This window comes from Lynx rufus, unplaced genomic scaffold (genome assembly GCF_022079265.1).
Source record: "Lynx rufus isolate CCGP_SWC_20201006 ecotype Redwood Valley unplaced genomic scaffold, mLynRuf1.p SCAF_4, whole genome shotgun sequence".
Classification (NCBI taxonomy): domain Eukaryota; kingdom Metazoa; phylum Chordata; class Mammalia; order Carnivora; family Felidae; genus Lynx; species Lynx rufus.
The window spans coordinates 14,713,434-14,739,224 of NW_025814856.1; the positions used below are offsets into that span (position 1 = coordinate 14,713,434).

General features: G+C 45.5%; 1 protein-coding gene across 2 annotated transcripts in view; it reads left to right on the forward strand.

The window, feature by feature from the left end:
- The window catches only part of LARS2 (leucyl-tRNA synthetase 2, mitochondrial), a 169,624-nt gene that overhangs the window by 29,495 nt on the left and 114,338 nt on the right, over positions 1-25,791 (forward strand). The gene's annotated exons all lie outside the window — the stretch shown is intronic.

Consider the following 25,791-nt stretch of genomic DNA (forward strand, 5'->3'; position numbering starts at 1 on the left):
GTGAGTACAGTGAAAAAAAGCAAAAGTCGAACACATTTGAACAGTCCTTTTTAAATTTTTTATTTAATTTTTTATTTTTGGTAGCTTTAGATAAGGTGATGAGCCGAATCAAGTTCTAATGAGTCCTGCCCAGAGCTCTCCAGAGATGAGATTCTAGATTCCTTGAGGGCAGAGATGTTAATCCTCTAGTCCTGCACAGGGACATCAGCCATAAAGGGTTCAGGATGGTAGTGGATTGTTTTCCTGATTATCGTAGAAGATTAGAAAATACAGAAAAGTAGAAAAAAGAAAAAAAAGAAAAAAAGAAAATACAGAAAAGTCTAAAGAAGAACATAGAGTCAGTGCGGCTAATTTAACATCCTGGTATGGTTCCTGCATCTTTTATTCTAGAATTATAAACATCTATGTCGTTTACTTTTTCAAAGTGGAATTCATGATGCATATTTTTTTCTTGCCTTTTTTTTAACCTACTATTCATGAACATCTTCCCATTTTATGAAATATTCTTCGAAAAAGTGACTTTTTATAAGTGGTATGGTTTCCCGTCTTACAGCTATATAACTTATGCAACCTGTCCCTTATTATCATAACATTTAGATAGATTTTAATGTTTTTCTATCATAAATATGGGTTCTCAATCCCCTTTGTCACATCTGAAGTCCAGAAAGCTCTAAAGACTGAAAAATTTTTAACTCATTTGATTGCAAAACGTGACCCGAACTGGTGTTTATCTCACTTAGAATGAATATCCCTATGTTTTCCTGTAGAAATAGCAATATAGTTGATTACCAGGTACTCTCCTAGACCTTTTTTTTTTTTTTTTTGATATCCCAAAAAGCCTTAATTCTGAGACATGTTTGACTGTGAGCATTTCAGATGAGGGATTTTGAACCGATCGTTCAGTGTTACAGATAAATACACCCCACCACTACCACTGTCTGATGGGCACCTTCCATGGGCCAGGCACCCATAATTATCTCTTTGGGTTCCTAAAAATGCTCTAAAATGCAGATACTTTTATTGACATCATTTTGTTCTGGCCACTCAAGTGGCAGGGCTTGGCCAGTCCACTGACCCAATTTGACTGTTGTGTTCACCCCCTACTCCTGGGGCAGAAATCTTGGTACACACATTTTATTATTTCTTTAATGTGAATTCTCAAAAAAAAAAAAAAAAAAAAAAGAAAAGCATGGATAAGTTTTAAGACATATAGGTATTTAAAGGAAGCTTAAAAGGTATAATTTGGCTTGTGGTATTTGAAGGTTTGAAGACCATACAAATTTATACTCTCAAGTTACTACATAGATGTTTTCATCTGTATTTCTTTCATTATTAATGATAGGGAGTTATGGTTTTTTGGTGTTTTTTTTTTTTCCATGTGTTTAATGGATGTTTGAATTTGTGTGTGTGTGTGTGTGTGTGTGTGTGTGTGTGTGTGTGTGAATGATCTGATCGTGTCTTTTGCACACACAGGTAAGGAGTGTTTGTTCTTTTCGTAATGATTTTTATTTTGTTACAGATATTTTTCCTCATTTGCCATTTGCCTTGCATTTTGTTTATAGTGAGATCATTGTTAGCATACAGATATGTCCTTGGAAAGAACTTCTTTGAGATAGATGAATACATTAATATTTTCTTCGTAGTCATTTATGGTTTAAGTAAACTCAACTGTAATTATGTTCGTATAGGATATAAGATAAGGAATGAATATTTTTTTCTAAATAGCCAACAATTACTTCTATTTTATTTCTAAACACTCCTTTTCTCATTAATTTAAAAGGCTACCTTTAGGGGCGCCTGGGTGGCTCAGTTGGTGAAGCATCCGACTTCGGCTCAGGTCGGGATCTCACAGTTTGTGGGTTCAAGCCCTGTGTCAGGCTCTGTGCTGACAGCTCCGAGGCTGGAGCCTGCTTCAGAGTCTGTGTCTCCCTCTCTCTGCCCCTCCCCTGCTCATACTCTGTCTCTCTGTCTCTCTCTCAAAAATAAATAAAAAAAAAATTAAAAGACATTAAAAAAATAAAAAGCTACTTTTAGGGACACCTGGGCGACTCAGTAGGTTGAGCCTCCGACTCTTGATTTCAGCTCAGGTCATGATCCCAGGGTTGTGGGATCGAGCCCTGCCTCAGGCTCTGTCCTGAGCTTAGAGCCTGCTTGAGACTCCCTCTTTCCCTCTCCTCGGCTCGTATTGTCTTTCCCTCTCTCAAACAAAGGCTACCTTTATTATAACTTAGTTCTTAATTTTTTTAATTTTTTTTAACGTTTATTTCTTTTTGAGGGAAAGAGACAGAACACGAGCAAGAGAGGGCCAGAGAGAGAGAGGGAGACAGAATCGAAATCAGAGCCTGACGCGGGGCTTGAACTCATGAGTGGTGGGATCATGACCTGAGCTGGAGTCGGATGCCCAACCAACTAAGCCACCCAGAAACCCCTCCTATAACTTAGTTCTTTTATACTGTTATAATACTTAAGTCTGTTTCTGTTCTTTTGACTCATTTATGATATTTATTACTCAACTGTTTTTAAGTACAGTTGCTTTACGATTGGTTTTAATACTTGGCGGCAGAGGTTTCCTCTTATTGTCTGATGTAACAGTGCCATCTATACTGTCTTGTGTTTGTTTCTTTGATATGTTTTTTCCTTTTGTATTTTTTTTTTTTTTACTTTTAGCCCTTATTTGTTGAATTCTTTTGGTACATCCCTTGTAGATGCCGTTCAAACATAGTTTTAAGTGTCTTTTTTTTTTTTTTTTTATGGTGTCCTACGGTCTGGATTTTGTTTCCTTTTTTTCCTCTAGAGATTTTTTAAAAATACGAATTCTTTTTTTTTTTTTTTTTTATTCTGCCAGAAGGTAGCTTTAAGTTTTTATTATTTTATTTTTTAGAGAGAGTGAATGTGTGGGCACACTAGCAGAGGAGGGGGAGAGGGAGAGGGAGAGAGAGAATCTTAAGCAGACTCCGTGCTCATTGCAGAGCCCAATGTTGGGCTTGATCCTAGGACCCTGGGATCATAGCCTGAGCCCAAATCAAGGGTCAGACGCCATTTTTTTTCTTTTTTTAAGTTTTTAATGTTTACTTTTGAGAGAGAGTTCGAGCAGGGGAGGGGGCAGAGAGAGAGGGAGACAGAGGATCTGAAGCTGGCCCTGTGCTGACAGCAGAGAACCCAACCCAGAGCTTGCTGTCACAAACCGTGAGATCGTGACCTGAGCCGAAATCAAGAGTCAGGTGCTTAACAGACTGAGCTACCCAGAGGCCCCTAAGTTGTTTTTGTTTTTGTTTTTTTTATGTTTAGTATCAACATAAAAAATAAAACGCTAAGGAACTTAGCAGGCAGTGACACTTCCTACTTTCTAAAACCTATTTTTCAGAGGGTTTTTTTTTTTTTGATATGAGATTTTAGGCCTAATTTATTCTTATATATTTTGTGATCATATATTATTATTATTACTTTTTTAGTTTATTTATTTTGAGAGAGAGAGAGTAGGACAAGGGCAGAGATAGAGGGAGAGAGAGAGAATCCCAAGCAGGCTCTGCACTGTCAGCACAGAGCCTGATGTGGGGCTTGAACTCACAAACCTCAAGATCATGACCTGAGCCCAAGTCAGACGCTTCACTGACCGAGCCACCCCGGCACCCTGATCGTGGATTATTTCTTAAACTTTATGTTTGATATTTGCTTCTAATTTCAAGATCACATATATAATCATTATTCAAATTGAATTATTCAAATTTAACAGGTTTTAGTCCCTATCAGTAGCCCTTTCAGAGCATGTCTGCCCATTTGTAAAATTTGGATTTGGAAATTGTGGAAAATTCTGACTGGTGCTTTTTCTGACCTCATACATTGTCTCTTCATAACTTGAGAATGACTTTCCTTTTCTTTCATCTGGGAACAGCAATTTATTGGGGTATGGAATTTTTTTTTTCTTTCAAATTTCTGTAGTAGACCTTGATGCCGGATGTACTATCTTTTTTTTTTTTTTAAATAATTATACACTTACAGGAAGTTCCCATGATAGTACAAAGAGAGCCTACGTACCGTTCACCCAGCTTCCCCCTGTGATAACATTTGGTAGGACTACGATATAATATCAAAACCAGGGAACTGAAACTGGCATGAAACTTGTAACCAGAGTACGAATCGTACTCAGATTTTGCCAGGTTTCCTTGCAGTCCCTGGGGTGGGTGCAGTAGGAGCCCGTTCTGTGCCGCTTGGTCCCGCGTGGAACTGATGTCACCGCGACCACCTGACCCGCCGGCCTTTGGCGGGGAAGCCCGAGACCAGCCCGCACTGTGTGTTGGTACTTGTCGTCATCGTGGTGCCCTCATTTGATGCCTGTTGGATTCCTCCCGTCTCTGCCCCTGCTGTTTCCAGTTTTCACCAGAGTGTACCCCAGTTTTAGTCTTTTCGCTTGAATTTGGTCCGGTGCTTAGTGAGCCCTTTCGATCCGCAGCCGGGGGTCTTTCCCTGCGGCGGTCTTGTGGCCTCCGGTTCCCGAGAAGCCTGGCCGTCGCCGAGTGCTCTGCTCAGCGTCCTCTCTCGGTCGCCTCGTTTCCCTCATTTCCCTGGTCTCTTTGTCCTTCTCTGCCTTTTGGAAGAACTTCTCGTGTTTGCTTTCCGCATCGCTGATTTCGGTCTCTATCGAACCGGTGCTGCTTTGTGTGGTTTCCAATGCACATACCGATTTTGCTGTTGTGTTTTCGGATTCAGTCTTATTTTGTCTTATCTCCTTCCGTCCCCCATTCCCTTTCTGACGCCTCTTCTTCCTTGATTTATTTTCTTCTTCTTTTGCCGTCTTATCTCCACGGACCACGTATGTTCAGAAATTTTGAGAATATAAGGAAGTGCTCTTAAAAAATTATGATGTGTGCTTCCTGTGCTGAATCTTTTTAACAAGTAGGAAGGCTGTGTTTTCCTTGTCTGTCTCAGAGTCTCTTCATAGACACCTCATGGATTTTCTCCTGTATTTCCTGAGTGACCTGGACTGATACATCAAGTTAGGGATCCATCAGCCTGAGGGGAGGGGGAGCGGAAGCTCTTTCCTAGTCCCTGCATCATCCATTTCTTTCCGGGCCTGGGGAGTCCACCCTTCCTGGTGCATCTTTCCCTTCGGTCTGATCTTTACCACACTTGGGAGGAGTAAAACACATCCCAGATACCCCTGACCCTGACTTCTTAAAAAAAAAAAAAAAATTTTTTTTTAATGTTTATTTATTTTTGACAGAGAGAGAGACACAGAGCATGAGCGGGGGAGGGGCAGAGAGAGAGAGGGAGACACAGAATCCAAAGCAGGTTCCAGGCTCCGAGCTGTCAGCACAGAGTCTGACATGGGGCTCGAACTCACAGATTGCATGATCATGACCTGAGCTGAAGTCGGATGCTCAACTGACTGAGCCACCCAGGCGCCCCAGGACCTTGCCCTTTCAAGTAAGACGTGGCAGAGCCCTGCTTCTCAAGAACCCGGTCGGTTCTGAAGGATGGAGGGCGCTGTGCTGTTTGGCTTCTGGTACCTTTCTTCAGTTTGGTTCCTTCTGCCAAAAGTCCTTAACATTTTTGGCACAAGTCCGTGGCACCTTCTGTTGTCTCCAGTACTGATGCAGTCATCTTGTCCCCCATCTTTATATTCTGTTGGTCATTTTAATGGGAGTAATGGAAACACATTTAGATGCCTGTGTTCTTGATGCCCTCTTGCCCAGAAGCCCACCAGTGCTTTTTTTTTTTTTTAAGTGTATTTATTTATTTTGAGAGAGAGAGAGAGCACGAGAGAGCACTTGAGCAGGGGAGGGGCAGAGAGAGAGGGAGACAGAGACTCCCAGGGGCTTGATCTCAGGAACCCCGACTTGAGCCCAACTCAAGAGTTGGATGCTTAACCGACTGAGCCACCCAGGCGCCCCCACTGCTTTTTGATTAAATGTTACAATCCGTTTGGTTATATGGAGCAAAGTCAGGAAGGAGAGGAAGCGTGTATTTAATTGACTAGGCAAACCCGTGCCCTTTACGAGTAACATTCCCAAAGTCTCATAAAAACTGGATAATTCAGCAGATCACCAGGACATTTAACGGGACAAGTAAACAGGATATTTTAAAGATAAGATTGCTGGGAAATGTCACCTTCCACCGCCAGGTGGAGAAAGCCAACTTGAACTAGGGGCATGGTCTCCCTGGTGAGATGTCCTGGAGGAATGATCCTGAGCTGCATCCTCAGGATTCTTACATAAGACGCTTAATTCTCAGGATTAAAAAACAAAACAAAACAAAACATACATTTCTGGAATCAAGGCATGTCTGGTGAGCCAGAATGAGAATCGGGCTTTGCTGTTAACGTAGCACTGGGTTTCGCTTTTTCAGACGTTATTCCCGAAACAGCTTGGATCATCTTGAGAAAAAGGAAACTAAGAAACGAAAAGCCGAATTTGAATGGCTGAACAGCTACTTAGGGGAAGACTAGAGAGGAAATAAATTCCAAACTGTGCAATGAAAGGCAGGGATGTGCTTCTCTGTGGGGCGCGCTTTGTGGCCTGACTGGCAGCCATCTTGTGGAGAAGGCGTGGGCTGCATTCTCCTCTCGGGGGTTCAGGGGATGGCCTCGGTGGTCATGAACTGGTCCTAGGGGACGGCCCCGTGAGTTCCTTGTGACAAATAACCCAGTTAGAGGCGAGTGTGTCTCTGACTTCTGTGCCCTCCCTTCTCATGAGTGCCCTGAGGCCCCAGCTGGTTCTAGAGCAGTCCTTGGCCATACATCTTGATCGCAGTAGACTCTGGGGCCCGAGTTTGATGTGGAATCACCTGGATAATTGTTTTAGGGGCAGTCCCTAGGATTTGCTTTCAAACTCAAGACAAGTATAAGAAGGAAAAAGTTCAAGCCAGATGGGATTCAAAGTAATTCCCAAGTCAGGAATCTGCCAGAGGAGGGCTTTATTATTTGACTGTGGTGCTTGCTGAGCAATCCCCAAACACACTCCAACGTGAAATCAAAGCCAAACAAGACAAAACGGAAACGTATTCTAGGACTTGGCATAAATGGTGTTTGGATTAACTTTTCTTATTCTCCTTTACTGGAGTAATCAAGAGTTGATTCTTGCTGAGTTTCTTTACTGTGGAGATCTAGGAATTGTTGTTTTTGTTTTTAAATGTTTTATTAATTTTTGAGAGAGAGACACAGAGACAGCGCACAAATGGGAGTGAGAGAGAGGGAGACAGAATCTGAAGCAGGCTCCGGGCTGTCAGCACAAGAGCCCGACGCAGGCTCAAACCCACAAACCGTGAGATCATGACCTGAGCTGAAGTCGGTCGCTTAACCAACTGAGCCACCGAGGCAACCCCTAGGAGGTTTTATTTACATTCGTCTTCGTTGGATTTTAAATTCCTTTGTCTGATTTCCTTCTTGTATTTCTGGATTCAGTCTTCTGTAAATGTTTGTGCCCAGTAATAAGACTGACAGCTGTGGCCATCAGTCCCAGCCAGGCCAGGCCAACTCGGGAATTACTGCCCCCTAAGAAAGCCATCCATTGAGGGACACCTGGGTGGCTCGGTTGGTTAAGTGTCCTACTCACGGTTTCGGCTCAGGTCATGATCTCACAGTTTGTGGGTTCGAGCCCACATCGGGCTCTCCAGCTGGCGGCAGGGAGCCTGCTTGGGATTCTCTCTCTCTCTGCCCCTCCCCCACTCACACTGTCTCTGTCTCTCTCAAAAATAAATAAACTTAAAAAAACAAAAAAGTCATCCATTGAAACAAATGCAAATGTGCTTCCCCAGCTTCCCAAGGCAGGCTGAGTCTCCCGGCTGGTACAGGAGGCACCAATGAATTGCCCTCTATCACAATTTTTACCAGGACAGGCTTTTGGTGCCTTCAAGCTTTTGCATGTTTTATCTGTCAGCGCTGCACAGCCTCCATAAAGTAGGGGGGCTGCTGGGGTTTCCATGGCATTTCCACCCCGCGCACTGGTCTATCCATCTTTCTCCACCTTCACTGTCCTTTTTCCACTCCCTTGTTGGCTCTCACCTCTTCCCTTGACTTCCCTGCTTTCCTTTCCAATGCTCTCCTCCTCTCTTCTCCCTCTCCTCTTTCTCTCTCTCTCTTTTTTTTTTTTTTATATATTTTTTATTATGGAAAAATTCCAGCTTGCGCTCAGAGTGGCATAGAGAACCCCGAGGCGTTCATCACTGAGCTCCAACAGTAGCTGTTTTGTTACCAGTCTTATTTCATCCTTACCCTCCGCTCTGAATTACTTTGCAGCCAGCAAGAGGTCAGATAACTTTGTAAAGAATTCAGTATCTAGGGGCGCTTGGGCGGCTCAGTCAGTTGAGTGTCTGACTTCCACTCAGGTCATGATCTCACAGTTCATGAGTTCGAGCCCCGCGTCGGGCTCTGCGCTGACAGCTCAGAGCCTGGAGCCCGCTTCGGATTCTGTGCCTCCCTCCCTCTCTCTCTCTCTCTCTCTCTCTCTCTCTCTGCCCCTCCCCTGCTCATGCTCTGTCTCTCAAAAATGAATAAACATTAAAAAAAAAAAAGAATTCAGAATTCAGTATCTGTTGCTAGAAGATGAAGGGGCTCGCTCTTTCCTCCTTTCTTTCTTTCTTTCTTTCTTTCTTTCTTTCTTTCTTTCTTTCTTCACATTTCTGTTGTCACGCCTGAAACAATGACAGACAACCCCCTCACGTCATGAGTTTCCAGCCATTTGGCCCGTTGCCCTGGTTGCCTTGTAAATTCTTGTTTCCACTGGCGTTCGTCTGCCTGCATTCTTGCTGGTGCTTGTTCGGCTGTGTTTCTGCCCCACCCCCACGTGGTTATCGCGGCACCCTCTTTTCTGTGCAAAACACACAAGCCCTTTGGACCATCCCGGCAGGAGTGTCCTTCCAAAGGCAGCGTGATTTGTATGATCACAAAGTGAAAATTATGTCTCCTTGCGGGCCCTTGACCATGGCATTTTGTTTACGTAGAGGACCCGGACATCTGATAGGGAGGAGTAAACTCCAGGAAATAATGAGCAGAAAGATAGATTTTTAACTTTTTTTTTTTTTTTTTAATTTTAGAAGAATTGAAAGAATAGCTTAAAACAAAAAGAACTTGGGGGCAAGTGAGCGTCTTGAAACCCTGGTTGGGAAGATTCCTGTTGCGAGAGCGGGAGCTTGGGAGCCATGGTTGCCTTGACAACGTGTCCGAGCAAAGTGACTCTCCCAGTCTTTCCAGTCCTTCCAGAGGTGAAGCCGCTTGTCTGGCAGAGGGGGAAAATTCACCTTTTTCCAGGGGTTTTCCTCCGGGTGGGAGGGCAAAGGGGCTGGCTGCCTCTGCTTTAGCAGGGACGTTGGTGCTGGGGCCTGAGGGTTAGTGCTCAGGACTACGGTCACCTCGAGGTTGGGAACCACATCTCTGTGTGACTACGGGGTACACGAGCCTCTGACTTCCTTCAGAGCCACGCTAGTCCGGGACTTACAAGTCTGTGTTCCTTGTGCGTCTTTGGACTCTCCAGCCCTGACTATAGATGGAGGTCTCCTGGGCCCCTCTGTCAATTTAGTTATTCAAGGAAGTCGCTTGTTTTATCGAGTCCCCACGGGTGGTCACAAGCCCAGGCAGGCCATCCCTGTCAGGGACGCACACTCTGGCCAATGGCAGTGGAATTGCCCACTGGTTTCAGAGGCCTGGATTTTGGTGACGGGTCTTGCCTTTCACATATGGTGGGCATGATCTCTTGCCCCTCTGAGCCCCACCTTCTCTCCAAAGGAATGTTTCTTAAGGTTATTGAAGGGATGACCCTTCGATCACTCTCTAAATGCCTTAGAAAACAAGAGTGCAAAACCTTTCTCTCCACAGGGGCGCCTGGGTAACTCAGTCGGTTAAGCATCCAGCTCTTGGTTTCAGCCCAGGTCATGATCTCGACAGTTCGTGAGATCCGAGCCGAGCCCCAAGCCCCTCGTTGGGCTATGCCCTCGCAGGGCAGAGCCCGCTTGGGGTTCACTCTCTCTCGCTCTCTCTGCCCCTCCTCTGCTCACGCAGGCAAGCTCGCTCTCTCTCTCAAAATAAATAAACAAACAAAAAAACCCCACAAAAACCCTTTCTCTCCACATCTGAATCAGGCCTCCCGATCAGTCTCGCACACCAGCCAGGTACAGCTTTTGATAGAATGAGTGCCTGTAGCTGTACGGACACACTGGACTTTTAAGCGTGTTGGGAAGCAATATCTAGAAGATCTTAAAGGTGAAATTGTTACTCCATGAAATAACAAGGATTATTTATATGTGTACTTATCCAGTGGTTGTTAAACTCTGTGAGCCTCAGAATCACCAAGAGAGCTTGTTAAGCCCAGATTTCTGGGCCCCACTGCCAGGGTTTCTTATGTAGTAGATCTGTGATTTTGTTTTTCTGTTCAGAAAAGAGGATCTTAGGCATGACCATGCTCCCAAACCTTATTAGTTAGGAATCAAAATACAGGCCTACCTTCAATTATTTCTGGCATAAAGTAGAGCGTAAGCGAATAATAAAAACAAACTATGGGAAAGCTGGCAATGTTTTTGCAAATACAGGAAGTATTTTTACAACTTCTTTAATCGTGCGATATTATACACGTATAGACTAGAGCATAAAACATGTTTGTAGAGCGACCACCTAGGTTACAGACTAAAAGTCTGCCAACACCCAGTTCTCTGTGTGCCCTTTTCTTTTTAAAAAAAATGTTTTTTAAGTGTTTTATTCATTTTTTGAGAGAGAGAGAGAGAGAGAGAGCGAGCGAGCTGGGGGAGGGGCAGCGAGAGAGAGAGAGAGAGAGAGAGAGGAAGACACAGAGTCTGAAGCAGGCTCCACGTTGTCAGCACAGAGCTCCATGTGGGGCTTGAATTCATGAGCTGTGAGATCATGACCTGAGCCGTAGTCAGACGTTTAATTGACTGAGCCACCCAGGCGCCCCTGTGTGCCCTTTTCTGTTCACACCTTTGTCTCTCCTGCTGCAGGAACCACTGTTCTGACATCTGTGACCGTCACTGCCTGGTTTGCCATGTAGTTTTACCACCTACACAGGTGTTTTAAATAGTTATGTAAATGAACTCATGTAGTAGGGGTTCTTTTTTTTTTAATTTATTTTTTATTTTATTTTTTTAAGTTTCTTTAGAGAGAGAGACAGAGACAGTGTGTGAGCAAGGGAGGGGCAGAGAGAGAGAGGGAGAGAGAGAATCCCAAGCAGGCTCCGTGCTGCCAGTGCAGAGCCCGACACGGGGCTCGATCCCGTGAACCACGAGATCGTGACCTGAGGTGAAATCAAGAGCCGGGTGCTCAACTGACTGAGCCACGCAGGTGCCCCCGTTGCTATTTTTATCCCAGACAGTTCCCCTGTATTGGTTTTCTATTGCTACCATGAAAATGACCACAAACTTAGCATCTTAAAACAACACGAATGTATTATCTCACAGTTTCAGTGAGGCCAGCAGCGAGGAGTCTGCAGACCTGCGTTCCTTGTCAGGTGTGAGGAGGAATCTGCTTCCTACCTCATTCAGGGTGTTGACTGAATCCACTTCCTTGGTGGTCGTAGGACCAGGTATTCATGTGTTTGCTGGTGATCAGCTGGGGACCAGGGTTTTCTTCTTTGAGGTTGCCCACACTCCTCCTGTTCCCTCCATGTGGCTCCCCCTGCAACGTGATTGGGTCCCTCTCATGCTTCCAGTCCCTCTGACTTCCCTTTTTGCTGTGTCTCTGACTCAGGACAAAGAAAGATCTCTGCCTTTACCAGCCCATGTGATTCCATTGGGCTCACCTGCATAATTTAGGATACTCTTCCTTTTTCAACTGCACCTGCAGAATTCTTTCAGCTACTAAGCTAACATGTTCACATGTTCAAGGGGTTAGGGAGTGGACATTCTACTGACCACATTACAAGTCTCAGTAAATTTTAAAACATAGATATCATGCGAGGTATTTTCTCTGGCCACAAGAGGAAATTAAACAACACATTCTTGAACAAGCAGTGAGTCAAAGAAACCACAGAGACATTAGAAAATACTTCAAAACAAATGCACAAGGGAACACAACCTACCGATACTTCTGGGATGCACCAAAAGCAGTGCCCAGGGGGACATTTATAGCTACACGTGCTTACATTGAAACATGAAAAAGATGGGGCACCTGGGTGGCGCAGTTGGTTAAGCGTCCGACTTCAGCCAGGTCACGATCTTGAGGTCCGTGAGTTCGAGCCCTGTGTCGGGCTCTGAGCTGATGGCTCAGAGCCTGGAGCCTGTTTCTGATTCTGTGTCTCCCTCTCTCTCTGCCCCTCCCCCGTTCATGCTCTGTCTCTCTCTGTCCCAAAAATAAATAAACGTTGAAAAAAAAAAGAAAAAAAAAAGAAACATCAAAAAGATGGCAGATCAGCAGTCGAACTTACAACTGAAGGAAGTACACAAAGGAGAACAAACTAAATCCAAAGCTAGCGCAAGGAGGGAAATAATACAGTTCAGAGCGGAGATCAATGAAATAGAGAATAGAAAAACAGGAGAGAAAACCAACAAAACCAGAAGTTGGGTCTTCCAAAAGGTTGACAAAATTGACAAACCTTTGGTAAGAATTGGTTAAGAAAGAGAAAGAAAGACTCTGATTACTAAAATTGGATATGCAGATGAAATGGATGAAGTCCTAGAAGCAAAACCTATCAAAACTGAACACACACAAAAAGTAGGAAATCTCAACAGACCTCTGACTCTGAAGGAGATTGAATCAGTCATCAAAAGTCTCCAAACTAAGAAAAGTCTGGATGGCTTCATTGCTGAATTCTGCCAGTGTGAGAGCAGAAGGGTCCAAGCCACAGGGGTTTCTGTCCTGATAGAACTGGAATGGGCCAGTCTTTTGGCATGTTTACCATCGCAGAAGCTCATGGGACCTCCTTGTTCAAGAGTTTTTATGGAGCTTAATCTCCAGCTCCCCCCATCCCTTCTCCTTTCCAGAGGTTGGTGGTGTGGCTGAAAGTCCTAGCCCTCTATCTTCCCCATCCTGAGGCTATCTAGGGTCCCCTCCCCCTCCCAGTCACCTCATTAGCATAAGCTCCCTTAGGCTACAAATGACAAAACAAAACAACTATCAGGAAATTCTAAGGATTTTTGGAGCTTTGTCCCAACAATGGGGACAGATATTTTACAAATATATTTCTTTTTTTTTTTCCAAAAAAAGATTTTTTCTTAACGTTTATTTATTTTTGAGACAGAGAGACACAGAGCATGAATGGGGGAGGGTCAGAGAGAGAGGAAGACACAGAATCTGAAACAGGCTCCAGGCTCTGAGCTGTCAGCACAGAGCCCGACGCGGGGCTTGAACTCACGGACCGCGAGATCGTGACCTGAGCCAAAGTCGGACGCTTAACCGACTGAGCCACCCAGGCGCCCCACAAATATATTTCTTATTATATCACAGATTTCAGTTCTAGAGGTTTGTTTTAGGGCCCAGAATATGATCTGTCTTAGCATCTGTTTTGATAATAATGTGGATTTGGCTATTGTTGGATAAAGTGTTCTGCAAATATCAATTAGGTTCTGTTGGATGATAATGAGTTCTTCCAGTTCCTGTTGAGTTCTGTCATTTGTTTTGAGAGGAGCATTGAAGTCTTCACCTATAATTGTGGATTTTTCCATTCTCCTCTCAGTTTTGGCAGTTCTTCACATATTTTACAGTTCTGCTGTTTGGTGCATATACATTTAGGATTGCTATGTCTTCTTGGTGATTTGCCCTTTTATCATTGTGTGATGCCCGTCTCTGTCACTGGTAATTTTCTTTGCTCTGAATTCCACTTTACATTTTACTTTGAAGTACGTGAAATATACTGAAAATATAGTCACTCTTCTCTCTCTCTCTTTTTAGAGAGAAAGAGTGTGTGAGTGGGGGAAGGGCAGAGAGAGAGAATCTTAAGCAGGCTCCATGGTCAGCACAGAGCCCAGTGTGGGGCTTGATCCCATGACCCTGGGATCATGACCTTGAGCCCAAATCAAGAGTCAGACACTCAACTGACTGAGCCACCCATTTGCCCCTGGCCACTCTTCGTAGTCTATTTTATCTTACATTAATAAAGCCTTTCTTCCTTTCTTTTGATTAATTTTTACATGGTATATCTTTTTCAATCCTTTGATTTTCATTGTACTTTTTAACAGAATACAGTTGTTTCGTTTTTAAAAACCAGTTCTGCCAAACTCTTTTAATTGGTATATTTGCGCCATTTATACTTAATGTAATTATTGGTATGTTGTGACTCAATTCTGACAGTTTATTTTCTGGTTTCTTCTATTTTTTTGTTTCTCTGTTTTCTTTTTCTGCCTTTCTATGAATTACTTGAGTGTTTTTTAGATTTCCACTTAGATTTATCTATAGTTTTTTGTTTGTCTTTAGTGTAGCATGTATAGCTTTTTTAGTTGTTGCTTTAGGTGTTATATAACATGTATAATGTATCACAGTTCATTGGTATGATCATTTTACCAGTTTGAATGAAATGTAGAAACCTTACTTTCCTTTACTCTTCCCCATTTGTAATATATTCAGAAAACTCAAGAGAAAGTCTATTGTATTTACCCATCTTTTTGCTTTTTTCTTTGTTCTTCATTCCTGATGTTTCAAGATTCCCTTTTTTATCATTTTCTTTCTACACAAAGAACTTCCTTCAACCATTCTTTAAGTGTAGTTTCGCTCATGACAAATTCTCTTAATTTTTCTTAATGTGAGAATGTCTTGATTTCCCCTTCGTTCTTCAAGGATAATTTCACTGGATATCCAATTCTAGGTTGACAGTTCTTTTCTTTCAGCACTTGAAAAAATGTGCCATTTCTTTTTGGCCTCTATGGTTTCAGATGAGAAATCTGCTGTTTTGTGTATTGTTTTCTCCATATAGGTAATGCAGTATTTCTGTCAGGCTGCTTTCAAGGTTTTCTTCCTTATCTTTAGTTCTCAGACATTTGATTATGATTTGTTTTGGAGTGGATTTCTTTGAATTTGTCTTGTTTGGAGTTTCATTCAGTTTCTTGAATATGGAGGTTTAAGTTGTTTTTCTAAATTTGAGAAGATCTCAACCATTATTTCCTAAAATACTTTTTCAGTTCCATTTTCTTTCTTCTCTATTTGTGAGATGCCAGTGACTTGAATATTAGATCTTCTGCTATCCTCCCACATGTCCCTCAGGCCCTGTTCATTTTGAGGCTCAGGGAAGGGAGGCTCTGTTTATTTTTCTCCAGTCTGTTATTTCTCTTTTGTTCAGATTAGATAAGTTCTGTCTTCAAGTTCATTGATTTCTTTCCTATGTCCCCTCCATTCTGATGGTGAGCCCATCCTTTGAGCTTTTTATTTCAGTTCTTTTATTTTCTAGTCCTAAAATTTCCATTTGGTAAATTACTTTTTTAATGTAATTTATTTTTTTTAATTTACATTCAAGTTAGTTACCATATAGTGCAACAATGATTTCAGGAGTAGATTCCTTAATACCCCTTACCCATTTAGCCCATCCTCCCTCCCATAACCCCTCCAGCAACCCTCTGTTTGTTCTCCATATTTAAGAGTCTCTTATGTTTTGTCCCTCTCCCTGTTTTTATATTATTTTTGCTTCCCTTCCCTTATGTTCATATGTTCTGTGTCTTAAAGTCCTCATATGAGTGAAGTCATTTGATATTTGTCTTTCTCTGACTGACTAATTTCACTTAGCATAATACCCTCTAGTTTCATCCATGTAGTTGCAATTGGCAAGATCTCATTCTTTTTGATTGCCGAGTAATACTCCGCTGTGTGTATATATGTGTGTGTGTGTGTATAAATATACCACATCTTCTTTACCCATTCATCCATTGATGGATATTTGGGCTCTTTCCATATTTTGGCTATTGTCAATAGCACTGCTATAAACATTGGGGTACACGTGTCCCTTCGAAACAGCATACCTCTATCCCTTGGGTAAATACCTAGTAGTGCAATTGCTGGGTTGTAGGGTAGTTCTATTTTTAGTTTTTTGAGGAACCTCCATACTGTTTTCCAGAGTGGCCGCACCAGTTTGCATTCCCACCAGCTGTGTAAAAGAGACCCTCTTTCTCCACATCCTCGCCAACATCTGTTGTTGCCTGAGTTGCTAATGTTAGCCATTCTGACAGGCGTGAGGTGGTATCTCATTGTGGTTTTGATTTGTGTTTCCCTGGTGATGAGTGATGTTGTGCATTTTTCCATGTGTCTGTTTGCCATCTGGATGTCTTCTTTGGAGAAGTGTCTGTTCATGTCTGTGCTGACAGCAGAGAGCCTGATGTGGGGCTTGAAACCATGGACCGTGAGATCATGACCTGAGCCAAAGTCAGACGCTTAACCAACTGAGCCACCCAGGTGCCCCTGAAGAATTCCTTTAAGAGCCTGGATCTTATTTACCTTGTATATTAACAGGGATATTCTCTGGTACTGCTCCCGTGGGTAAAGGTGGGGCACTGCCTCTCTACTTCTAGGTAGATGTGGAAGTCTAGGATCTCCAGGTGGCCCTCACTGACACCCTGGGGAAGGAGGACCTCCTCGTTCCAGCTAGGCAGGGTTAGGAGTATAGACTCCCCACTAGATCCCTGCTGATACCGCTCTGACTGGGAAAGGAGACATTGTTACTGTCCCATATGGACTCCATTGGCATCATGGAGGGGTGGCCTTGACACCACTGAGCGGGGATGGACTTCCTGACTCTCTAGGAGTCTTCCTGACTCCTCTGACACTCTGCCTTCAGGGAGAGAGAGGGATACTTCATTACTGCTGATTGGGGTAGAAGTCCAGACACACTCTGTGGTCTCCACTGTCACCGCCAAGGAGGAGCGTTCGTTAATGTCCAGTAGGGGTAGAAGTCTCGGCTCTCTACTAACTTCCTCTGACACCACTCTGCCACAGAGTTTGGGGTGCCTTGCTGTAGCCCCCCAACATTGTTAAGTCCAGGCTCCCCACTAAGCCTCTGCTGGTGCAGATGGGGCTGCCATTTTTTTCTGTGGTGTTGGCTAGAGTAGGGCAGTTGTTGTCTACATTTTCTTTCTTGCTGGGTGGTCTCTTCCTGGTATTCCAGCTAGGGAGAGCAGGCTTTTGTTTTTCCTCTGTTTGTTTTTTTAATTTTTAATTTTTTAAACTTTTGCTTGGCACTCCCCGACAGCTCTGGGTTACTGGTTTAGTCAGCTGCAATTCTGGGACTTACGAGGCATGAAGACAATCCACAGAGCTCCCCACCGCGTCATTCCTCGGGTGCTAAGGTCTTTAACTGCTCTGCCTTCTCTTTTTCGGTTTTCAGAGTCTTATGTTTGTTTTATATATGTAATGACCAGGGTGTTGTACCTCGTGAAAAGAAGAGGGAAAAGTACATCCGTGCCATCTTCCTACAAGAGGTGGTATATAGAGTGTTAAAAGTCTCCCCACCTCCTGTGAGACTCTGATCTGTGCTTCCCTGCCCCTTACCCTTCCCTTAAAAATCACCGGACTAAAAGGTATTCAAGATAATTTGCTACACTATTTTTTTCTAAGTTTATGGCTTTATTTCTTGGTCTGTGTCACATGTGACAGGTGTCAAGCTGTGACAGGCTTCTACTGCTCATTGCTTCTGGAGCTGGTGGGCAGCAGAACAGCTCGTTTTGCACACTGCCGTCACTGTGCTGCATCCATGGAATTGATGAATTGATATTTCCTCTTTCTCTGGACCCATGCCCGTGTCTAACAAATAGCCTTCCTATTATTCAGGAAACCTGGAGAAGCCACGTCTCAAAATACCTTTCAGATGAACTCTGTCCTGTGAATCCTGAAATTTTCAAAACCGTTGCAGATAAAATTAATGTTCTTTCGTCCCGGGGAAAATGGAACAGTTGTTGGGAGCTGGTTTGGCTCGGATGGTTGAAATTCTGGCAGCTGGCCAAGCAGACGGACAACAAATTGCAATTCAAACCCATTAGTCTCATCTGCAGTTTAATGGAGGGCTTTCTGTTCCCAACTGGCTAGTTAGAAAAGCTGTCTGGATTGTTAGACCGCCACCACGGAACCCTTGTCGGCTGGCAAAGAACAATTACCCAGAAGTTAAGCAAATTGTTGCTTCTTGTCCGCCCGACTATGGGTAGTTGTCAGGACCTTGTGTGGTTTGTGTCGGGAGACAGCATTCAGGTTCCCCATGAAAATGACAGCGCTCAGAAAATAATGGTCAAGAAAATAGCCAGAAGAGGAGCTCACTGAGCGAGCTGATTTCGGTTCGGAAAGACAGTGCGAGTTGTCTTTAAAACCGCAAAGACCATGATTTTGCTTCCGTTAATACTCATTCCCTAAATTGGCCTCAAGAGCACGAAGAACGCGAGCCTTCCAGATTACGTGAGAATTTAGCCGCAGCCCTAGATTTGAAAAACACGGCCTTTCCAAGTAAAACGCGTGTTCTAGAAAAGCACAGGGCCTACCTAACATTTGCCATCTCCAGTTCTCATGTAGTGCTCATTTCCAGTGTAAAGTGAGCCCTGCGATGAAGGAGCATAATTACCCGAAAAATGAGCTCTTAGGCAAATGGTAGGTTCGTGATTAATTAATTACCCTGATATTAACACCTGTTCCCTCATCTCTGCACCAGACAGGAGAACAGGGAAGGCAAGGGAGGCCAGAGGTGGAGGCTGGGCAAAGGTGGAATTGAACAGATGGTCGAAGGAAGAGGAACGAGAGGGAGTGGCCAGCGGGCGTCTTGGGGAATAACAGTCTGGCAAGGAGGAAGGGGCGGCCCTGCAGCCGAGGAGGGGGAGCCACCGGCCAGGCCTGTACACGACCCCCGGCCTTTCCCTGGTGATGGGAAACGGGCGAAGGAATGGAAATCAAGCAGAACCTGCTGGCAGGGACGATGCGCAGGGAGTGAGGGTGGGTGGCGGACTGCCTCCCTTTCCCCCCACAAGAATGGGAATGAGCGGGGATGACGTATGAGAGACACTTTGTGTTAAGGGAGGACAGGCCATGAGGAGGCCCGCTGTGGGTGGCCCCAGTCTTCTGAGCGACGGAGGAGAGGGCTCCGTGCCGCCAACCCAGTGCGGGTGGGTAGCCGGTGCCCGGTAAACGTCTGTGGAATAATTCAGCGAGTGAACGAACAAATGGGACCTCCGTGGGGTGGAAGATCCATCCCTTCTGTTCTCTGTCCCACCATTTTCTCTCTGTCGCTCTGGCCGATTACCGAGTCCCTTAGGACAAGGGTCGGAGACCCTTAGCGAATGGTTTTTCACGGGTGGATCAAATGAGAAAAAAACATAGAATTCAGAGCCAGCCTTATATACCAGGGAGCTGAGAAACCAATCTCAACGGATTTTTTTGTTTTTAAATCGTCATTTGTTTGACATTGTGGATGTTGCTAATGGAAATAAACATGGTGTGTGTGTTTGTTTTGCCTTGGAAGTTGGAAGGTTCTGCATGCAGGTATCTTATTAGAGCACTTCATGTGGTGGGAATGGGGGCATTTCTCAAGTGAACCCATACTTAGCAAAATTTAGTATGAATAAACCAGACTGCTTCTAAGAATAAGTATGCTACTCTTTTAGAAAGCCTATTATGTTTAAGAAAATTAGCAAGGGCTCTGTCTCAAGGCTTTCTTTCTTTCTTTTTTTTTTTTAATATAGTGACACTTGACCACCTGAATTTTGTTATATTTGTTGCTTTAATGAAGATGTTTTTTTTAAGTTTATTTATTTATTTTGAGAGCATGAGAGAGCGCACGCATGTGTGCGTGGGTGGGAGAGGGGCACAGAGAGAGAGAGAGAGAGAGAGAGAGAGAGAGAATAGCTCAAGCAGGCCCCGAGCTGTCAGCGCACAGCCCAACACGGGGCTCTAACTCACGAACTGTGAGATCCTGACCTGAGCGGAGATGAAGAGTCAGATGCTTAACCACTTAACTGGTTGAGTCACCCAGGCGCCCTGCTGTAATGAAGGTTTACAGACTACCTGCTGGGCACCCATCCTGAGCCAGACAGTACTGGCAAGGCAAGCTGACCCTTTTCAGATAACCTTGATCCTCACAACAGTTTCCAGATGAGGAAGGTGAGACCCAGGGGGACGAGCCATTTGTCCAGGGTCACCAGCGAGTCCACAGCAGACCCATGGACAGGGTCCGGGGCTCAGACTGCGGGCTTCAGCCTGCCAACCCCATGCTCCTGCTGGATAGCACCCTCCATCTGCCGTCAGGAGCTGACAGCCTGTCTGGGAAAGTGAACAAAACTCGAGGACCAAACTCATAGGGGCAAAAAGTCCGTTGCATCCTAAAAGAGGGACGGATATATACTTGGCATTTCAGAGTCAGGTAGAATACAGGGCACTAAGCCTCCCTGGCGTTCCCCGTGGCCTGGGAAGCCCACCGATTGTCCCCCCACACTGTGGGGAGGGGGACTCAGTGATTCTTGGATGCGCTCGGGGACCTACGTTCTCATCTTCGTGCTGGGCATCTGCCTGGTGTGTCACCTGTGTTTTCTGATTTAGTCCTCACGTCCATCCCAGGATTTGGTCCGGTTATTGACCCCTTCTACCAATGTATTAGTTAACTATTGCCGCATAACAAACCGTCCCCAAATATAGCAACTTAACACAGTAAGTATTAGTTACTTCAGAGTTCCTGCGGGATAGGAATCCAGGTGTGGCTTAACTGGGTCCTCTGGCACAGGTTTCCTTGTAAGGCTGTCACCAAAGTGGAGGTCTCCTCAAGAACTGTAAAATTGTAGGCTAGGGGCGCCTGGGTGGCTCAGTCGGTTGAGTGTCTGACTCCGGCTCAGGTCATGATTTCGCAGTTCGTCGGTTCAAGCCCCGTGTTGGGCTCTGTGCTGACAGCTCAGAGCCTGGAGCCTTCTTCGGATTTTGTATTTCCCTCGCTCTCTGCCCCTCCCCCGTTCGTGCTTTGTCTCTCTCTCAAAAATAAATAAAGATTAAAAAACATTTTTTTTAAACCTGTAGGCTAATTCTAAGTAATACACAGTCACTGTATGAAATCAGTGAAGTTAAGAAAAAATTATTTTAATCTTTATTTTTGAGAGAGGGAGAGAAACAGAGCACAAGCAGGGGAGGGGCAGAGAGAGAGGGAGACACAGAATCTGAAGCAGGCTCCAGGCTCTGAGCTGTCAGCACAGAGCCCGATGTGGGGCTTGAACTCACAAGCTGGGAGCTCATGACCTGAGCCGAAGTTGGATGCTTAACTGACTGAGCCACCCAGGCGCCCCTGAAATTGGTGAAGTTTAGAAAACTGTTTATAGTTTTGAGAAAATCGCCCATGGTCAGTGTCATCCTGAGACAACCCCATGTCTGTTTATGTTGGCGTTTTTTTGCCCTGTTATTTTTATTTTTTTCATTATATAATTGGAGCCATAAAATACACTTAATTTTGTATCAAGTATCATATTCTCATGTCATTAAACGTTACATCGAGTTTATGTAAGGATATAATATTTAAGCCATTTCATTTGTTCTAGCTTTAGTGCACCTTGTACAGATATTCAGATAGAAAGACATCTTATGTAAACATTTATAACACAAGTTTAAATATATGTGGTACATGTTTGGTTCATATAGCTCTCCCTGCTTTGAAAACACTCGTCACGAATGTCTTGTTAAAAAAGTCAAGGTGACATTGAGGGGTGCCTGGGTGGCTCAGTTGGTTGAGTGTCCGACTTCGGCTCGGTTGTGATCTCACGGTTCGTGAGTTCGAACCCCGTGTCGGGCTCTGTCCCGACAGCTTAGAGCCTGGAGCCTCCTTCAGATTCTGTCTCCCTCTCTCTCTCTCTGCCTGTTCCCCATTCGCGCTCTGTCTCCCTCTCTCTCAATAATAAATACACATGAAATAAAAAGTCAAGGTGACATTGAGAGGAAGAAAGCATTTGAAGCAGTGCAGATACTGAGTCATGTAGACCCGTGTTTGGATCGTCATTTTGCCTCCTTGTAGCCACGCCACCTTAAACGGGTTACTGTGGGTCTCCATTCTCTGGTCTGTAAGATGATTATTTTACTCACTCAACAGCCACTTACTAAATATCCACTGCCCCAGGTAGTGTTCTAGGCACGTGGAATACATCAGTGGGAGGAAAAAAGACAACACTCTTTGTTTCACAGAGGAACCTTGAAACCAGTGGCCTGGGGGTCAGGGGAGGAGGGGAGACAAAATGGGTGATAAACATAATAAGTAAGTAATGAAGTATGATAGAAGGTCTTAAGTGGGGGCGCCAGGGTGGCTCAATCAGTTGATCATCCGACTCAGCTCAGGTCATGATCTCCCAGTTCACGGGATCAAGCCCCACGTTGGACTCTGTGCTGATGGTGTGGAGCCTGCTTGGGATTCTCTGTCTCCACCCCCCTCTGCCCCTCCCCTGCTTGTGTACTTGCTCTCTCTGTCTCTCTCAAAATAAATAAACATTTAAAAAAAAAAAAAAAAGGCCATAAGCGCTATGAAAAGAAAAAAGGTAGAACAGGGTAAGGGCAGGCAGGAGGACCAGGAGCGAACTGCAGTTTGAAATAGGGGGCTCAGGCCCCTGCTGTGATAACCAGAGAGACTGACTCCTGGCGTCGTAATAAGAACCGAACGACGGGCTCCTGAACGGCCCAGACCGAGTCCGGTACTCCGTCAGGGCCAGGGAAATGCTTGCCCGCTGTTGTTACTCCTGAAAGGACAGTCACCCTGATTCCTTGATGTGATTCCTTACGTATTCCCTCATTCCGCTCCCTTTTACCCAGACCTCCTGGGAGCGCGTGTTCGAGTCCGTCCAGGCACAGCCAGGCAGGCCAGGCCGTACTTTTCAAGGTGCCGTTTCACTCCCTGATGTCCCTCTGAGTCGAGAGGCCTGGGTTTCAGTTTCCCTTCTGCACGCCCCCCACCAAGTTGGGCAGTCCCCCCCCCCCCGCCCCCCTGCTCTGGCCGAGTGTGTAAAATAGCGTGCACAGCGCCCGCCTCAAGAGAGCTGCCGTGGGGAGTGAGATGAGAGGAGGAGGAAAGACCAGTGTGGGGAGCACAGAGCTGTGCACAGACGTGTCCTGTCACATGCTAAGTAAGACCCCACCCCCCCGGCCGGGGCTGTGCTGTGCCATCTGAATCCGCTTTCCCTGCCCCGCTCCTGCCTGAGGTCCCTGTTAGAAGCATCTAAGCGAGGACTTGGGCACCTTCCTTGTCACTCTCTTCCCCTTGTTGGCTTGGCACAGCCTTTCTTCCTAGAAGCGTTTCTCCTCCGGGCAGAGAAGTGAGCTGTCAGAAAGTCCGACATGTTTTTAACATTTCTCTTTTTTTTATTATTTTTTTTTTAACGTTTATTTATTATTGAGAGACAGAGAGAGACAGAGCATGAGCATGGGAGAGGCAGAGAGAGAGGGAGACACAGAATCCGAAGCAGGCTCCAGTCTCTGAGCTGTCAGCACAGAGCTGGACGCGGGGCTTGAACTCACGAACCACAAGATCATGACCTGAGCCGAAGTCAGACGCTTAACCGACTGAGCCACCGAGCCACCCTGAGTCCGACATGTTTTTGAGCAGCCGACCATTGAGCACAGCTAGTTACCCAATCTGGTTGCCGTGCCTGTTGTCACAAAGGCGGGTTTCAGGTGGTCACTTCTTACTGTGTCCCGACTGTGTCTGTCTTGGGAAGGCAGAGAGGGCAAGGACTGACTGAGAACAGAGGGTATCTGCTGTGGGCAGGACGGGCATCCAGGCAGGCGGGTGGAGAGATCCCTCTTAGAAAAGGACACTGGAGACCTTGCTAGAAATCGCCTATCCAGGGGCATCTGGGTGTCTCAGCAGTCAGTTAAGCATCCGACTTCAGCTCAGGTCATGATCTCATAGTTTGTGGGTTCGAGCCCCACGTCGGGCTCTGTGCTGACAGCTTGGGGCCTGCTTGGGATTCCTTGTCTCCCTCTCTCACTCTGCCCTTCCTCTGCTCCCACTCTCTCTCTCTCTCTCAAAAATAAATAATAAACATAAAAAAAAAAAAGAAATCTCCTATTGACTCGATTGTGCCCTTGGCTCCCGTCGAAGCTTGATTAAATTCTGTGAAGACAGGAAGGCAGGACTGGATCCTGTCTCTCATGCAGCATTTTGGAGGGAGATGTGTTGGGGGTGGGGGGAACCTCTTTGCGGGGATTCTCAACTCCGGCTGCACGTGAAGTTTCCTGGGCAAGGGTGGGACCCAGGCACCAGGAGCTGCTACTGCTCCTTCCCACGGTGCCGCCAAGTTCAAGAACCAGTGCTAAGTTTAGTGGACTTAATACAGGGGTGGCTGTTAATGTCCCACTCGGGCAGATTTCCCCCCTCTTCCTTTTGCCAGCACGGCAGGTGCACGGAACTGTGGACTGGAGCCTTGAACCAGCACCAGTGAGGAACATCTAATACAGCCTGGATTTTTTTTTTTTTTTTTTTTTTTTGTCTTAAGCTGCACAGTATGAATCCTGAGGCTGGCTTCTCTGGCCTTTGAGCTATGCTATACTTTCAGAACCCCTTCCCTCTAGAACTGGAGAAACAGAGAAGGAATAAAAAAGACGAGGTCATTACCACACATTTCCCTTGGCTCCGTGGCAATAAGGACCAGAGGACAAAAATGCCTGGTAGGAAAGATCAGTCTTTCAAAAGGGCCATGGGCCCCTCTCTCCTCCATTTCCAGCCTTCATTGTTTTGAAGGCAGGAGGCCCACAGACCGGGGAGAGGTGGCAAATGCCTTGTCGCTGGAAAGCGTGACGCGTGGTGGTTGCTTGCCTTTCTTACCAGCGTACGTGGCCGCCAAACGTCGGACGAACATGCCGCCTTAGGTTTTTGTGTCATTGGTTGGATCCTGATAGCAACCCTGAATAAGGTGAGGTTGCAAGGCAGACAATGCGTGATGGCTTTGCGTGATGTCAGCTGTTCTGTGATCTGGGACCGATGGCTGTCAGGGACACCAAGGGACCAAGGAACAGAGACCCAAGTAAACCCTGCTGGAGCAGAGGGGCATTGGGGAGGTGACCTATCTGGCTCTCCCTGCCTGGGGTGGGTGTGCTCTAGAGGTGACGGAACGGCCGCGTGCGGAGTACTCCATCTGGTCATGTGTTGGCCCTTCCCCTCTTAAAGGCCACCTCTTTTTAGTCACAAGGCCGATATTCGGGAAGGGATAGCGATGGTGAGTGACAGTGACTTAGGTCCTCCGCTCTCCCTTTTGCCTTGTCCCAGCGGCCCCCGCCTCTGAGCGTGTGATAACGAGGCCAGTCTCACTGCTCCACGACACGCCCTGGGCCAAGCCAAGGGAAGTGGCATCGGCCACCTCACCCACGTGGCCAGCACGCGCTCCGCAAACATTACTGCGTTTGTCCTCTCAGGTGGGATCCATTACCCCATTGTTCTCGACGGGGACACCTGGCTAGAGTCACAAAGCTAATGTCGATATGAGGACTCGAACCCGAGTCGGTTGGCTTCCAAGTGGTACGTCTTTCCCGTAGATCAGGCTCTCTCAGACTCTACTTGTGAGCAGCGTGAGCCTGAGGAGACCTTCCGTGAGGTACATGGAAGGTGACTGACTGCCCGGATTCTTCCTTTACAGACCAAAAGCTAGTGTATGTCACAACAGACGGGAAAGTAAGCCCAGTCTTCTTAGGCTTCGTCATGGCTAAATCACTGTGTAACAGGAGCTCCTGGCAAGTCCGATTTTGTTATTAACTCGTGCGCTCTGTGAGGTATGGGAGGCAGGCCTCAAAGGATGATGTTTGCTTTTTTCATTTTTTATTTTTTTTAATGTTTACTTATTTATTTTTTTTCGAGAGAGAGAGAGAAAAAGAGAGACTGAGTGCGAGCAGGGGAGGGGCAGAGAGAGAGGGAGACACAGAATCCAAAGCAGGCTCCAGGCTCCGAGCTGTCA